Source organism: Xenopus laevis, chromosome 7L (genome assembly GCF_017654675.1).
Source record: "Xenopus laevis strain J_2021 chromosome 7L, Xenopus_laevis_v10.1, whole genome shotgun sequence".
NCBI lineage: Eukaryota > Metazoa > Chordata > Amphibia > Anura > Pipidae > Xenopus > Xenopus laevis.
Window position 1 is genome coordinate 129,669,705 of NC_054383.1, and position 15,939 is coordinate 129,685,643.

Here is a 15,939-nt window from a genome sequence, read left to right on the forward strand (position 1 = left end):
TCGGGTGAAAAATCTGAAAAAATTTGAAAATCGATGAAAAGTCCGAAAAAAACCCAAGAAACCTTCTTACTATAGTATAGGTTTCTTGGGTTTTTCATGAGTGTTCGTTTCATACCCTTATCATGTCAATATTCTCAGACTTGTGGAGGCCTCAGATATATCTTGTTGAGGTTCGCTTAGTCTTTTTGTGATTGGACTTACAAACCAAACATGACAGTTCTTGAGGAAGTTCACTTACCATTGTGAATATTGGTTCTTGGTACATCTCAACCCCTCAAAATATTCCGGCAAGAAAATACTGGAGAAGAAAACATGACAAAATGGACAAATCTCAGAAAAATCTCATTCTGAGGTTGAAGGGTAGGATTGAGTTATGGGAAATACCACACTTGTGTATTCATTTCATACACTTAGGGGGTTATTTACTAAACTCTGAATGCAAAAATCACAAAAAATCATGATTTTTTTTAATAAAATTGGACTTTTAAAAAATCACGAATTTTTCGGAATTTATTAAACCCCGAAGATGGAAGTCCGAATCTGAAAATCTGGCATCTCAGACCTTAGAGATGCCAATGGGAGAAGTCCCAATGATTTTTTGATGTGTGCTGGGTTTTGTGCAGTACCCCAAAGAATTTTCGGGTGAAAAATCTGAAAAAATTTGAAAATCGATGAAAAGTCCGAAAAAAACCTGAAAATCTGATTTTTTTTCCTGCAAAGCAAATACTCAGGAAAATGTAATAACAAATAATAAATGTAATAAAAAAAATATTTAAATAAAATCAGACTTTGATAAATAACCCCCTTATTTGTCATGTGTCATGTCAGTTTTCTTAGGCTTGGGGAGGCCTTGGTACAATCTTGTTGAGTTTGGCGTGGCTCTCTTAGTCTAGTGAATTAGTCTAGACTTACTAACCCAACTTGAGAAAGTTGGGTTAAAGCTGGTGTGTAGATTGATTCTTGGTACCTCTAAATTCCCAAGAGATTCTGGCAAGAAAACACTGAAGAAGAAAACGAAAATTCTCATTTTGAGGCTGAAAGGCAGCATTGAGTTATGAAAAATTATGACAAGCCCCACAGTATTTTATATTTGTGTCACGAATAATCGTTTTATTCAGCTCCGCTCCTATTTTTTTTCCAGTCTGTCAATCAAATTGTGGTCTGCTAACCCTAGAAACTAAATGTTAAATAAAGGGTTAGTTCACCTTTACGTTAACTTTTACTGGGTTATGTAATAAAAGGCACTACGTTTGCTCAGGAGCAGTAACCCATAGCAGCCAATCAGCAGGTAGCAGTTACTGGTCATCTGTTTAAAAACAAGTATCTTATTGGTTGCTATGGGTTACTACTCCTGGGCAAACTCAGTGCCTTTAATTACATATGGGGGTTAGTGTGTTATAGGCCAATTTGATCAATCTTTTCAATGCAAATAAGTGCCCTGACTTGATTTATGACTTTTAATATGTTAGAACAGACCCACAACATTTGCAAGAACCCTAATGTTCCATATCTGAATTATTTGGTGTATGATTCAAATCACTGTAGCCTGGAGTGGTCTTAATATCATAAAGTAGAAAAGCTGATTTATAGTGCACAAGAGAGTTTTTCATAAACGACGACTCCAAACTGGACTCAATCAGCAAATCAAGACACGAGCAATAAAAAAGTACAGCCCCCATTTCACATTTCTCAAGGCACCAGAATAATGTAAAATGCAAATGATATATGAGGATGAATTAAAAATCAGGGGATGTAAAATTGAGATTTTACTGTATTATCGTTAAGAAAAAAATTCCAAAAAAAAAAAATCTGCAAATTAAGGGCCGAAGGCCAAAAGTTACACTTATATTATATAAATTCATGCCACTGGCTGACTCTAAATGCTGGGAGTTGTGGCTCAGAAAAGCTGCAGTTCAACAAGTTTGATCAAGTCCCTCATGAAATAAATGCTTTGCTGCGTAAGTGCCTCCTGGTTCTTGTTCTTGCTTCGCTCAGTGTGAAGGTGAATAGACACAATGGGTCATAGATCCCCTCTTGCCTTGTGCCCATTTGTCACTTGGAGAGGTAGGGCTGGAATTAATAGACCATGGGCTCCTATTGTCTCTGGATAAGAATGTTGTACTGCAGAGGGAGGGAGCATCTCCAACTGCGCTGTTGGTCTGGGAAAAAAGACTAAACATTCCCTTGAATTATCATAGTCACCCTAAAAAATACTGAGATGGAAAGATTTACTGTAATGTCCCTGAGCTTAAATAAAGGCTGCTCATTAATGTATTTAACCCCTGTTGCATATGCAAATAATAGGAATGAGAACCTTTCTTCCTTTCACAGCTCGTCGACCAAACATGTGTCTCATATTGTACTCAAACCGGGCCCCTGTGACCAACTATTTACATACAGCTGCTCTCGCTTGGTTGCCAGGACTGGTAAACTGAGGTTTTAAGAGACCAAAGAGTTGCCTTGTCCTGGGAATTGTCTACAACTGGCTGTGGGCTCGGAGGTTACACTTCATTATGTTTTATTTAATGGTAATTGACAAGGTCACAGTTTTGGAGAGCTAATTATCTGCTCTCTTCCAAGCCATTCCTTTATACGCACATTGGGTGTAAGGAAAAACCATCCTGATTTTATCTGTTTTGCATTTATACGCAGGGAATCTAGCAGTCGGAGCTTCTATTTCAACAGAGTCGTTGGGCTTTTACAATAAACCTCTCTTGGCAGCAAAACAATCGTGGGAAACAAGGGACCAATGCAAAGACTTTGTCTAAAAAATGTCCCTTCCTAAAGCCATCCCTACACTGAGCACCAGAAAGCATAGTGGTTTGGGATTTCTGTATCTCTGATGTCCCCCTTTTCTTTCCACTGGTGAAATATAAAAATCATGGGGGTCCTTCATATAGAACCCTAAATAAATGTCCTATCCTAAAACCAGCCCAGAAGATCCACATTGGTATACAATTCCTACTGCTTGATATGAGACATGAGTGAAGTTGTGATCAAGGGGACCTGAAACTGTTCTTCTAATCTAGACAGCCATGTAGATACAGTAGAGACAACACCACAGCAATGAGCATTACTCTTCTTTATGGAAGGCAGCTAGGCTTCTTGGCCTTTGAGGGCCTGGGGGCATAAGAAAGTCTAGATGGTTTCAAACTTTAAGGCTGGATGTTGGCTGAATTCATGCCTCACTCTTCAGCTGAAAGAAAGTCATCGTAATATGGCAGTCGGCCCCTTTAGGGCATATAGGTGACAAAGGAATATGCAATGCCACTGCCTAGGAATGATGCTCAAATATTCCAATCCGTAAGCTCTTTCATATACAGGGAGAAAATCTGATGTTTCATAAGAGATGAGATTGCATATCTGTCTACTTATCAAATATTCCCTCGCTTTGATCTGCCCATTAATCGGCCTCTGGCACCCACTTTTACACAAGCAAAACAGTCTCCTCCTCTCACTCCCTGTTACATTATAGAGCCATCTCTTATGTCTTTTTTACAACACTTACATCAATCAATCAACGTGTTCTTTCAACCTAATAAGTAAAAAGCACACTGCTTTCCTTTTTCTGCTGGCATTACACATATATCTGCTCCATTCCTGTCTTTCTGCACCATGTACAATTGCTGGGTCCATGTCTCTCATTCTGCGACGCAACTTCAGTTGAAGCCATATAAATGAGACATTGTAGAAATAAGGTATTCCTCATTGTGAAGAAAAGTGATTGTTTTGATCTTTGCAAACCCCCCTGTGGCATTTTCTTTAGACTCCCAGTACCTTTCATCCACAATGAACAAACAGAACTTTCTATGCCTAAAAGGTATCAGTCTGTTGTTTGTAAAGGAAGAATAGAGATAACGAGTGGAATATAAAAGGAAAGAAACCACATGTAAGAGAAGCAAAGGTAAGCAGGGAGAGCAAAACAAAACAATGGTTTGAAAGAACTTGAGGGTAAAGTTGGGTGATGGGAGATATAAAGATATTGGAGCCAGGTTGGAGTGAAGGATGGAAGGAACTGAAATGAACAAAGATATGGAATTGGAAAAGAAGTAAAGTTGAGTTCAGAGGCAGAAGGGATTTTACACAAGGGTGGAGAGAAAGGAACTAGGGGGCTGGTTTTTATACAGAAAGATGTTCTGAACTATTGCTATTTGATAGAGAGTAAAGAAGATGAAGACAAGATAGCATTGCTGCTGGTAAGTATAAATGAATATAATGAAAAGGTATTTGAAGAACAGGGAATATTTCTGGGAGTAGTTAAGGGAGTTTAGGTTTTAAGAGACAAAAGAGTTGCCTTGTCTTGGGAATTGTCTACAACTGGCTGTTTGGTAGGTGCAATTAAGGGCATGGGGTGTAGAAAGGAAATGGAAAGAGGATTAGGAATTTAGGAATGTATCTAGCAGGAAGCTGGTAGATTGTAATTAGACTTAATCTTGGTGTTAAATTAAAAGATTAAAAAAGAAAGTTGTCTAGAGGTACAAGAAAGAGGAGTTTTATAGTGGATGGAAATTGGATTTATGTGGGTGGTCAGGAAGATACTTAAAGGAATAGCAGAAGAGTTGAGCAAAGCAAGGCAAACAGAAAGAAGTAGGAGAAATAAAGTGATGGACCATCATTAGGGAGATAGGAGGAAAGGTGAGCCAGTAGAAATACAGTGTATGAGAAATGTATTGGAACGAACAAAGGGAGTCGGTGGGAAGATCAACAGGGAAGGAAAATAAATATGGAAGTGTCTATAGAGGACAGAAGGACAGGGAACAATAATTGGGGCAGCAGAGAAATATTTTGGGTTTCTTCAATGGTGCAAAATAAAACCATGGCTAAAGAACATCAAAAAGAAAAGTAAAAGTATTCAGGGGCACAGAGCAGTGAGAACTGACAGCAATTGTGTACAACATTTCCTCATCTTAGCCACTCCTGAGTCTTTGGCTGCTCTTTTTTTTAAAGCCAGAAGACATTCCTCTATTATGTAAAATAACACAATATTAGGGTATAGTTCCATTTTCCACCCTTAAAATAATGGTACAGCGACACAATCGAGTTGCCTTGTAGATGGTGAGTGCACCTTAAGCATAAATTACCACTGCTATCATCTAAATTCTTATATTCATAAGGGCTGCGCTTTTGCAAAAAACTGTCATTTGTGTCACACCGCTAAACAGCTGCTGGGATTAATATCTGAAAAACATTCCCGTTCCCTGCTGCTACGTATGCAAACACTGGATGGCTGAGTGAGCGGCTGAAGGGAAATATTCATGTATTGTCTTATTCTTCGTGTTCCTCTGCTCTTTTTCTTAATATAGTCTGGAGAGCCTGGAATGTCTTTGGTCAAGATGTTCACCATTGAGATTCCGTGCTTGACCCGTCACAGCACTTATTTTGCACTACCCAAGAACATTTTTCATGATTGCATTGCTCCCCAACTCTTTTTACATGTAAATTTTGCTCCAGATAAAAAAAGTTTGGGGACCGATCTAAGGCATGTATATTAGCCATTGTCCGTGGGCTCCAATCTGATGAATGGGAGTGCAAGTAGGATTAAATATTGGAAATAAGCTGGAGCTAATCAGCCCTGAGACATCAACCCCCAATAAGGAACAACCCTTTTGGCCACATGTGATCTGCCTCGCTTGTAGCCTACTGATCTCATCCAGTCTAATACAATGACAATGCAACATCAACACTATGGGGGAAATTTACTAAAGGGCGAAGTGGCGAAAATTTGCCAGCGTGACGTCATTTCGGCACTTCGCCAATTTACTAACGGTAGCCAAGGAGATAGACTCTGGCGCAACCTCGAACTCCAGGCGAATTTACGGTCTGGCGAAAGAGCGTTACTATGATTTTACTGACCTTTACCTCTATCGCCAGACTTGCCTTCACCACCTCCGACCAGCGAAGTGCAATAGAGTAGATAGGAGTTCCTCAAAAAAAAGTTTAAAATTTTTCACTGGCGTTTTTTCCTATTTAAAGGGTGATACTTCGAACTGCTGAGCGTAATTTTCGCTGGCATTCGGTACCCTGTGCGCAACTTCGGATCTTCGAGAATTAGCGTTGTCCAAGCAAATTTACGCCTGGCGAAGTGTTGCGATGTGTGCGAAGCCATCGCCGGCGAATTTTCGCCTGTTAGTGAATTTGCCCCTATGATTGGTTTTGAAGCCTTCTTCTGTATTAACTAAAAGTTAGGCAAGCGGCACTTCAGCTAAAGCTTGAACTTGATGGACCTTTCACACCAAGAGCTATTAGTGTCATTTCCAACAGTTGTTATACACAGTAAGAGAGTCTCCAGCTTGGCCTTAGCCTAACATTACATTTTCTGTGGCCTTTCATTTTTCATTAAAACAACTTGATCTTTAAAGACAAAGGAATTTCTCTTGCTAATTTCCCCTACACTAACCTACATAGCAACTGCATTATTGTCTATTTGTAGCTCGCTTTTAAATATGGTGTTGGTTTGGGGCCATATTTATGCAAATGTTTAGCAATAAAGAACAGCCAGCAGTTTCAGGCAGTATCAATGGATATGGTGCATGCTGGGAATGTTTTACTCCCATTGGGAGAGATTATCTAGTAGGGCACTTTTCAATCTTTTTATAAATTCAAATAGTTGTCATGGCATCAAGGGGAAAAAAGGATGGATCTACATGATTAAATTCCATGAATATTCATTGCAAAGTAAGTGTTGACTAAATGATATACTTGTAGTGTAAAGTCCCACAGTGAGCTAAATGCATTATTTCCCACCAGTTTAAAACTAGACGTCTGCAGATACCAACATATAAACAATTGAGAGGATCAGGTTGCTCTTCACAGGTTTGCAGGGTTCAATTATTGTAAGAAAACAATGGAGACAATCTAGCTTGGGCCTTGAGTTCACAACTCAATAAAATCTGGGCTCCAAAGGGAATATGTTTCCAAAGACGGAATAAAAATACCTGAAACATCAATGGCAATGAATAATTACAGTTATTGGTATTGCCTGGACCTTTCAAGATCAACTACCAGGGCTTAACTAGAACCAAATAATCAATTAGATGGCAGAGTCAATGTTTTTGAGAAGTGTCAGCATCAGCTGTTTTGGAAACTTTATGCTCATGTCTATATCCGGCATTGGCAATGACTGTAGGAACAATAGAGATTTATTGTAGCGCGACTCGCGTCAATTTAAACCCCCGTTGAATGCTTCGAGTAAAATAAAGCAATTTGTGTAATTGTTTGCTTATTTCTCCCTGTGTGAGTGATATGGTGAATATTAAAAGAAAATCTAATTCGGCGAGCAGGTGCTGAGGCATTGGCAAGGGATGAGCGAGGCACGTACATTTTCTTCTCTTTTTCTATTTTCCGCCATGTATATAAACATGACTTCACCTCTTTCCTTCCACGCTTTAATCCAGCAGGAAGCGCGGTGCGGTGGTTAGAGGCTCGTCTTTGTATTTACAAGGTCGGAGAATTGATTGTCGTTCAGTCACTTCTGTAAAATAATCTTGGAAAGATAAGCATGACCTTAGTTAAGGAATAGCACTTTGTGAGCAAGGGTGTATAGCAATGTTGAATAAAGGGATGTAAAAATAGTAGTTTAGTTTTATTTAAATGTGTTATATAATGTAGGGCAGGTGGGAAGAAACAATGTTCTACTTTACTTGTGTATGGACTGAGAATTGGAAACAGCACTTCACTGCAGTAACAGTCACCCTGATATAGTTCCAGGGGTACCCAGGGCACAAATAAACACTCACCCCAAATCTCTCCATAACTGGCCTTCAGGCAGGACCCCCTTAGCTCATAACAAGGTTACAGATATATAGAAACATTGGGGTAACAGTCATCCTGTTATAGATCCAGGGGTACCCAGGGTACAAATAAGCACTCACCCCAAATCTCCCCCTAACTGGCCTTCAGGCTGGTCCCCTTAGCTCATAACAGGTTACAGATATATGGAAACATTGGGGAAACAGTCACCCTGCTATAGTTCCAGGGGTACCCAGGGTACAAATAAGCACTCACCCCAAATCTCCCCCTAACTGGCCTTCAGGCTGGTCCCCTTAGCTCATAACAGGTTACAGATATATGGAAACATTGGGGTAACAGTCACCCTGCTATAGTTCCAGGGGTACCCAGGGTACAAATAAGCACTCACCCCAAATCTCCCCCTAACTGACCTTCAGTCTGTGCCCCCTTAGCTCATAACAAGGTTACAGATATATAGAAACATTGGGGTAACACCCTGCTATAGTTCCAGGGGTACCCAGGGTACAAATAAGCACTCACCCCAAATCTCCCCCAACTGGCCTTCAGACTGGGCCCCCTTAGCTCATAACAAGGTTACAGAAAAATATAAACATTGGGGTAACAGTCACCCTGCTATAGTTCCAGGGGTACCCAGGGCACAAATAAGCACTCACCCCATATCTCCCCCTAACTGACCTTCAGTCTGTTCCCCCTTAGCTCATAACAAGGTTACAGATATATAGAAACATTGGGGTAACACCCTGCTATAGTTCCAGGGGTACCCAGGGCACAAATAAGCACTCACCCCAAATCTCCCCCTAACTGGCTTTCAGGCTGGGCCCCCTTAGCTCATAACAAGGTTACAAATAACAGCTTTCGCTGATGACACCAGCACCTCTGCTAAAAGCTGTAGGTAGCCAGAGATGGGTGGGCATGGTCAATTTGTCCTCATTTCAGGTGACTTTTTTAAACATTTTTTGGGAATCAGTATAGGGGAACATGTAGTACAACAAATCCTGAAGCCCCTGTGAATATCACCAGTCTGATTTGTGTGCCATGGTCTCATCTGTTCTGTTTAGTTAATGGGTTATTTCCACCTACTGATGTTTGTATTACCAGATTTCTGCTACATTGCTTTAGGATTACATTGTACTGCTGGCAGAGGGGGTAATTGTAGAATTCGCAATATGGTCTCTATTGTTTTTTTTTGCAGAAGGTTCTGTAACAAAATGAAAATGTAGTAGTTGTAAGTAGTTTTTCTGCCTAGAAAGCTCTGCTAGATGAGCACAGCATCTTTCACATCAGTAATTTACAAAATGCTTTAATAGACTACACATCATGTTTTAATAGCTGATATAGCGATGGGGTATTGTATGACACCAGCAACACGCATGTTTGGGTTCAGGCAGTGGGTAGAAGCTATATATTTTTCGGTGGCATTTTCATTAGGCTCTACAGCTGATTCATTTTAGGCCCTAGTTCTGTATCTTCTTTGCATCAGCTACAGTGCCCAGGATGGTGGTTCTTGTACATATTTGGTTCAAGACCACCTTTAAGACTCAACATTTGGCCAGGGCTCCTCCATAGCTCTTAACAAGGTTGGAGATATATGAAACATTGTTGTATCAGTCATAGTTCTTAGGGTAGCATATGTGTCAACCTCAAATCTTGCTGACCTTCAAGTTTGGCTTCAAGGAGTATGTAGCACTGTAGCAGGGCAAATAGGCACTCTTATTAACAGGCTGGATCCCCCAGCCAAGGCGTTATGCTCCTAAGGGGTACCACAGTCTTACACCAACTGGCCATTAGACGCAGGCACTAGTAAGTAAAGTCATGTTCCGGTACCTAGTAGAAATGCTATCAGACTCCAACTTTTTGCCAATATTTTAAAAGATCACAGGTCCATAATGTAAATGTGATTGCCTGAAGGTGAGCAAATTCTCAACTTCCCAGTCAGCTTCATCTTCCTTTAGGGAAGTGATCCCCAACCAGTGGATCATGAGCAACATGTTGCTCTCCAACCCCTTGGATGTTGCTCCCAGTGGCCTCGAAGCAGGTGCTTATTTTTGAATTCTAGGCTTGGAGGCAAGTTGTGGTTGCATAAAAAACAGAGGTACTGCCAAACAGATCTTCTTTGAGATTACCAGTCCACAAAGGGGCTACCAAATAGCTAATAACAGTTCTTATTTGCCATCCCCAGGAACTTTTTTCATGGTTGCATCGCTCCCCCACTCTTTTTACAGTTGAATGAGGCTCATGGGTTAAAAAAAGTTTGGGGACCCGTGTTTTAGGAGAAGCCCACCTACAGTAGTTTATGATTGATCTATGCAAAATAGAAAACATCTAAAACAAGGGGGTGCAGGAAAGAGGAATCCCAATACAACCATGCTTAATGGATCATTTGGTCCATATTTGCTGCCATATTTCCTTTGTTTAATATCTCCCTGTTTTGAGCTATATATAAGCAAGACAGTCCAAGCGCCAAGCTGACAAACCTGGAACACTGCCTACCTTAATGGGCATTCAAGATGTATCTGTTTCTGATGTGCTGAGAGCTCATTTAAGGTTTTAACATTAAAAGTACAGCACTTGCAATAGTCTCTTCTGTTGATCCATTCATAAGCATTATAGCCTTCTATATTAGCTCCGTTCCCCCCTTGGGATACCAATAAGGCTTTGCTGTGAGCTTTGTACATCTAATAAAAGATTGCATATGATTTAAAGCCTCGTGTATAAGAACACAACGAGGAACGCTCTCAGTGCAATGAAAAGCATTTCCGTCTGCAAGATGAGTAATTGAAGGACAAAGCTCAAGAGGTCAAATTGTGGAAGTCGATAACTGCTGCCTGGTCACTTCTGAAATCTCATATCATCTGATTTATAATGCTGTGTCCTAGAACAGTCATTTAGATGCAGCAAGTATTGACATGTAGCAGAAGCAGGAGAAGGGAGAAAGGCTGGCTGATGTGCCAGAGTCTTCCCAGGTCCAATTTGTTTGCATTTATTCATATTTTCTGTGCCAACGTGTTAGATGAGAAGCACAATCAGTGCTGAAGGTAGAACCCTCCCTTCAGACTAGAGGAAGAACTTTCATTTGAAGCAACGTAAGGGGTTCTTCACAGTCAGGACAGTGAGGTTGTGGAATGCACTGCCGGGTGATGTTGTGATGCTGATTCAGTTAATGACTATAAGAGGGACTTGGATGATTTTTTGTACTTGATCCCAACTAAGATAAAATGAATCCTTACTGGAACCAAAACCAGCCTATTGGGTTTATTTAATGTGTACATAATATTCTAATAGACTTAAGGTATGAAGATCCAAATTACAGAAAGATCCCCGGGGCCCGAGCATTCTGGATAACAAGTCCCATGCCTGTGATGACATTTTGAGCTAGAGTTTGGTCTGCTTTAACAAATGGGTTTGTAGGAAAGGGCTTCTTAACCTATAGTCAGGACCACAAAATGGATTGCCGTGCAGGGCCATCATAATAATGTATACATTTTGTTCTGTCTTCTGCCTTTCTTCTACCAAAGCTCTAGATCGGTGTGATACAGAGGTGCCCCATTTAGCCTGGGTCATAACAAAGTTGCATACAAACAAAAAACAGTTGTATCTTAGAGTTACAAGCGTTTCTATTAAAACAAATGCATGTTCACCCTAAAATGCACCCCAACCGCTCTTCAGGCTAAGCTTCTAGGAGTATCTAGAAGAGCAAAGATGCATTCTGTACAAATCATACTGCTATTGGCCTCCAGTCCCCAGCCACTGCTCTAAACCTCTAGTAGACCAGACCAACAGGTCATGGGGCTGTCAGTATTTTACATTCTCCAAAAGAAGAGTAAAACTATTTCTGGGACAATGCAGTTTATTGCCAATATGCCTTTGTTTGTTGTTTCTGGGATGAAGGATTTCCCATAATTTAAGACTGGTCTAAGTACTTCAGAAGAGAGAGTTTTAGAGTAAGTTGTGTCAGAGGTTGAATATCACTGAATTATTTTATATTTCCTTCCCTCCCAGGTTTTGTGAAGTGCTCGGCCACCATAAAGTCTAACCTCGGCCCTAGAGCTTAGCACTCTGTTTGTCTGTGCCAAAAAGCAGTTAAATATAACAGTTTCATAATAAAAGGTAACTGCTTATAAAAGTCCCATAAAATCAACGCAGTAAATAAAACAGGACTCAAACACAAAAATGAATGTAGACATGCTTTCAAGCCTAATTAGCATCAGTCCTGGCTGCCTGGGTATTGGCTTAGGAGAGATGCATGGAAGCTTGGGTATTTTCTTTAAAATAGTCTGAACATTTGTTTTCTTATCTCCGTACAAGGAAACATATCACAGGATATCTGTATTTTTACCTTCTGGGCTCATTTACCAACAGTCTCTACATACCAGTGTACCAGAGGATATTCAGTGGGCCTTAACCCTAGTGGGAACCACTCAAGAACAATTTTCACCAGCCATTTTCTATTTGTACAAGAGCTAAATGACACCTATTACATTTAGCAATGTGTAGAAGACCAGATTTGGACCTGCTGTGTCAAATCTGGGTGTTCTTGTCACTGGCCCCCTGGGCTAACGATCAGATCATATTGAGGACCTGTGGGAAAAGAGCAATGCATCAACACTCTGTTTCTCAAATGTCAGCCAGAGATCAATCAAACAGGACCTTCCATAGCCCCAAACATGGGCCAATAAGCTTCTTACTGAATCTAGAGGGGCAGAGTAAAATGCTTTTAGTGGCCCATGTATGGTCAGCTAAATGGTTGGCTAAATCAGGATGATCCTCATATTTAGTCTTTGGACCCAAACTGGATTGCTTGTGAGGGCTCAATCAGCTTGGATTATTGTATGAATGATTAGTCCCATTGTTCAGTTTGAGTTAGCAGCCAACAATTGTCCATCTTACTTTATTCTAGACAAACACTCTTGCCTCTTATTATTATTTTATTATTTTTTACCTATGAGCCACATTCAGTTGTAAAAAGAGTTGGTGAGCAACACATGCATGAAAAAGTTTTTGGGAATGCCAAATAAGGGCTGTGATTGGCTATACCATAACCTCTATGTGGTCAGGCATTCTAAAGGAGGCTTTGATTGGCAATACATCTATTTTATGCAACCGAAACTTGCCTCCAAACCAGGAATTAAAAAATAAGCACCTGCTTTGAGGCCACTCAGAAACATCTAAGGGGTTGGAGAGAAACATGTTGCTCACGAGCCACTGGTTAGGGATCACTGCCATAGATGGTGTGTGCTTGGTAAGAGTGCATCAAAACATCATCAATAAAACATGTAGATCTGCTGTTCCCTAACTAAATAAATGTTACAAGAATGCAACTGAATCACTGCTGTCCTGTGGGTTGCTGGATAATATTGGTTTTATATTTTAGGGAAGGGGCTAAATCATAAGCTGGAGAAAAAAAAACCCATTTCAGCTACATCTTTTATTTGCCTCATCATCATTCTAACACTAGACTCCTGGTTGACTTGATCCCTTGTGCTACTGTCTAGTCTTATATCCATGTTTATTCATTCAGATTTACATGACATTACGTGATGTCATAGAAACCAGTGCGTTTTACCATATTGACACCGGCAATGATGAGTTAACCAGTTTAGAACGATGGGGAGCTACTGGGAACAATACTCAAGGCTTGGATTGTACTTTCCCAGACCTCTGGGGAACTTGAGCAACTACATTTTGAGCCTTATTCTTTCCCGGCTTTAGCTCTCATTTAATGTAGAATGTTTGTGAAGGACAGGCCATAATTATATTATGAATATTTCATTATAAAGGGACAGCATGCCTTGTACTGGAAACCGGAGAATAAAGCAGAACAGTATCTACAGAAGAACACAGTAACATTTACAGAGAATGACACAGAGCCATTTGTTGCTCAGGTAGGCGCTAGCATACAGCCGGGCTGTCACCTCCACGGGTCTGGACATTAAAGTCTTGCCTGACGGAGCTTCCCCAGACCTCTTAACTACAGACAGGTTCTGCCATCCGCTGCTCTGATATACCCTGTGGGCTCCTCAAGCAGAGGAAATGTGAAAGCCTAAAAGGAGTTCATATTCTGGGAACTGCAGCAATTTGCAGGACATTTATCAGGCAGATATCGGATTCTCCCTGGTGCTAGCACACGGGCCCACTGCAGAGATATATCATTGACTGGTCATAAACAATCTAGCCCAATGCAAGGAAAGATGGTTTGCAAGCTGAGTATTTATGGCAGGCACCATGGATTGGATTGCGCTTACACCAGACATGAAATGCCATTTCTGAAAAGAATAGAGACTTGAAAAGAATGAATCTGTTATTTATATATAGTGGGTCTCAAGACTAAGCGTCTTTGTTGAAGTAAAGCTCCCAACAGGGTCTCCCATCAGCTGTTGGCATTTGGGTTAAAAAGTTGCAGGCTTTGTATGACCTTCAATGAGACTAGTTTAGCTGACTATTATATATGCAATATGGAGAGCTCAACCCCCTTGGGATTCATCTTTGAAGGTGCCTGGTGTTGATACTGGAATTGCTCAACTGCTGTTTGGGTCAAGGCTTGTTAAAAGGCCCAGGGGAGCCCCTTACCTTGTATGTACATGGGCTAAATAAAACACAAGACACTTGTTTTTTATCAATTACAGTGTACTACAGGTTTTTTTCTAGGTTAGTTGAAGGCCTTTGTATCTTTAGACAATTGGCTTAGTAGCAGCAGCCATGGTAGCAATGAGGTTCAGCCAGATCATTTAAAAGGGGTAAAGATACTCAGGAGGAATGTGTAGTTCTCCCCCTTTACAAAGCACTGGTTAGGCCCAATATAGACTATGTAGAGCAGTTGGTGCAGCAGAGGGAGAATACTTTGGTTTGACAGCACATGTCACTGCAGTAATTGTAATGGAAAAAGTTTTATGACAAAAATCTATTTAAATGAAGGGTCATAGTGGGGCATGGTGAGTCATCTGTACTGTGAATATGATTATGTGCCGCGTGGAAGATGAGCATAAGGCTAGATATATATAGCCTATAAAGAAGTCTTCTTTTCCTTTAATATGTCTGGTTGTTTGATCTGTGAGTTCCTGCTGTAACATTTGGGCATGATTCCCTCCTCAACTGGTGGGCCTGAGGTATGTGCTTCCAGACCCCATGTTGGTACTGGTGAACTATAGCCCTATCAGCACTGCATCATTTTTAGTTTATTCCTTAAAATCTGTTGGTAGAGTTCAGATTTGAGGACCTGGGGAGCTTAGGAGGAAACATGATCACTATGTAGAAATAGTTAATGCGTTTAAAGGGATACTGTCATGGGAAAACGTTTTTTTTTTATAAAATGCATCAGTTAATAGTGCTGCTCCAGAAGAATTCTGCACTGAAATCTGTTTCTCAAAAGAGCAAACTGATTTTTTTTATATTTAATTTTGAAATCTGACATGGGGCTAGACATATTGTCATTTTCCCAGCTGCCCCCAGTCATGTGACTTGTGCTCTGATAAACTTCAGTCACTCTTTACTGCTGTACTGCAAGTTGGAGTAATATAACCCTGCTCCCTTTCCCCCCAGTAGCCTAACAACAGAACAATGGGAAGGTAACCAGATAGCAGCTTCCTAACACAAGATAACAGCTGCCTGGTAGATATAAGAACAGCACTCAATAGTAAAAACCAGGTTCCACTGAGACACATTCAGTTACATAGAGTAGGAGAAACAACAGCCTGCCAGAAAGCAGTTCCATCCTAAAGTGCTGGCTCTGAAAGCACATGACCAGGCAAAACGACCTGAGATGCACCTACACACCAATATTACAAGTAAAAAAAATACATTTGTTGGTTCAGGAATTACATTTTATATTGTAGAGTGAATTATTTGCAGTGTAAACAGTGTAATTGAGAAATAAAAACTACATCATAAAAATCCCTTTAATGTTAAAAAGTTCAGACTCTCCAGTTTGTCCCAGTCACACCCAGCCATGCTGCAAAACTTGAAACCCTGCCTACTGTAGTTTCTAGTCCCTACTGGGGTCCCTGAATTGGTGTTATCCCTCTTAAATCATGAGCGTGGGGAGTAACACTTTCCAGTGGCCACAAGGACAACCCTACAGATTAGAAGAAATGAGGCTTCCTGTATGTGGGGTGGGACGGGTTTTTTTTTCCAGAATTTCCAAAAATAATAAAATTGTACCATTTTCTTACAGACACTGCTCTACTGGCACATAGA

The 15,939-nt window shown here is 40.5% G+C and overlaps 1 protein-coding gene across 2 annotated transcripts in view; it reads left to right on the plus strand.

Annotated features, from left to right (window-relative positions):
• The window catches only part of LOC108696824 (igLON family member 5), a 244,087-nt gene that overhangs the window by 142,072 nt on the left and 86,076 nt on the right, over positions 1 to 15,939 (plus strand). The gene's annotated exons all lie outside the window — the stretch shown is intronic.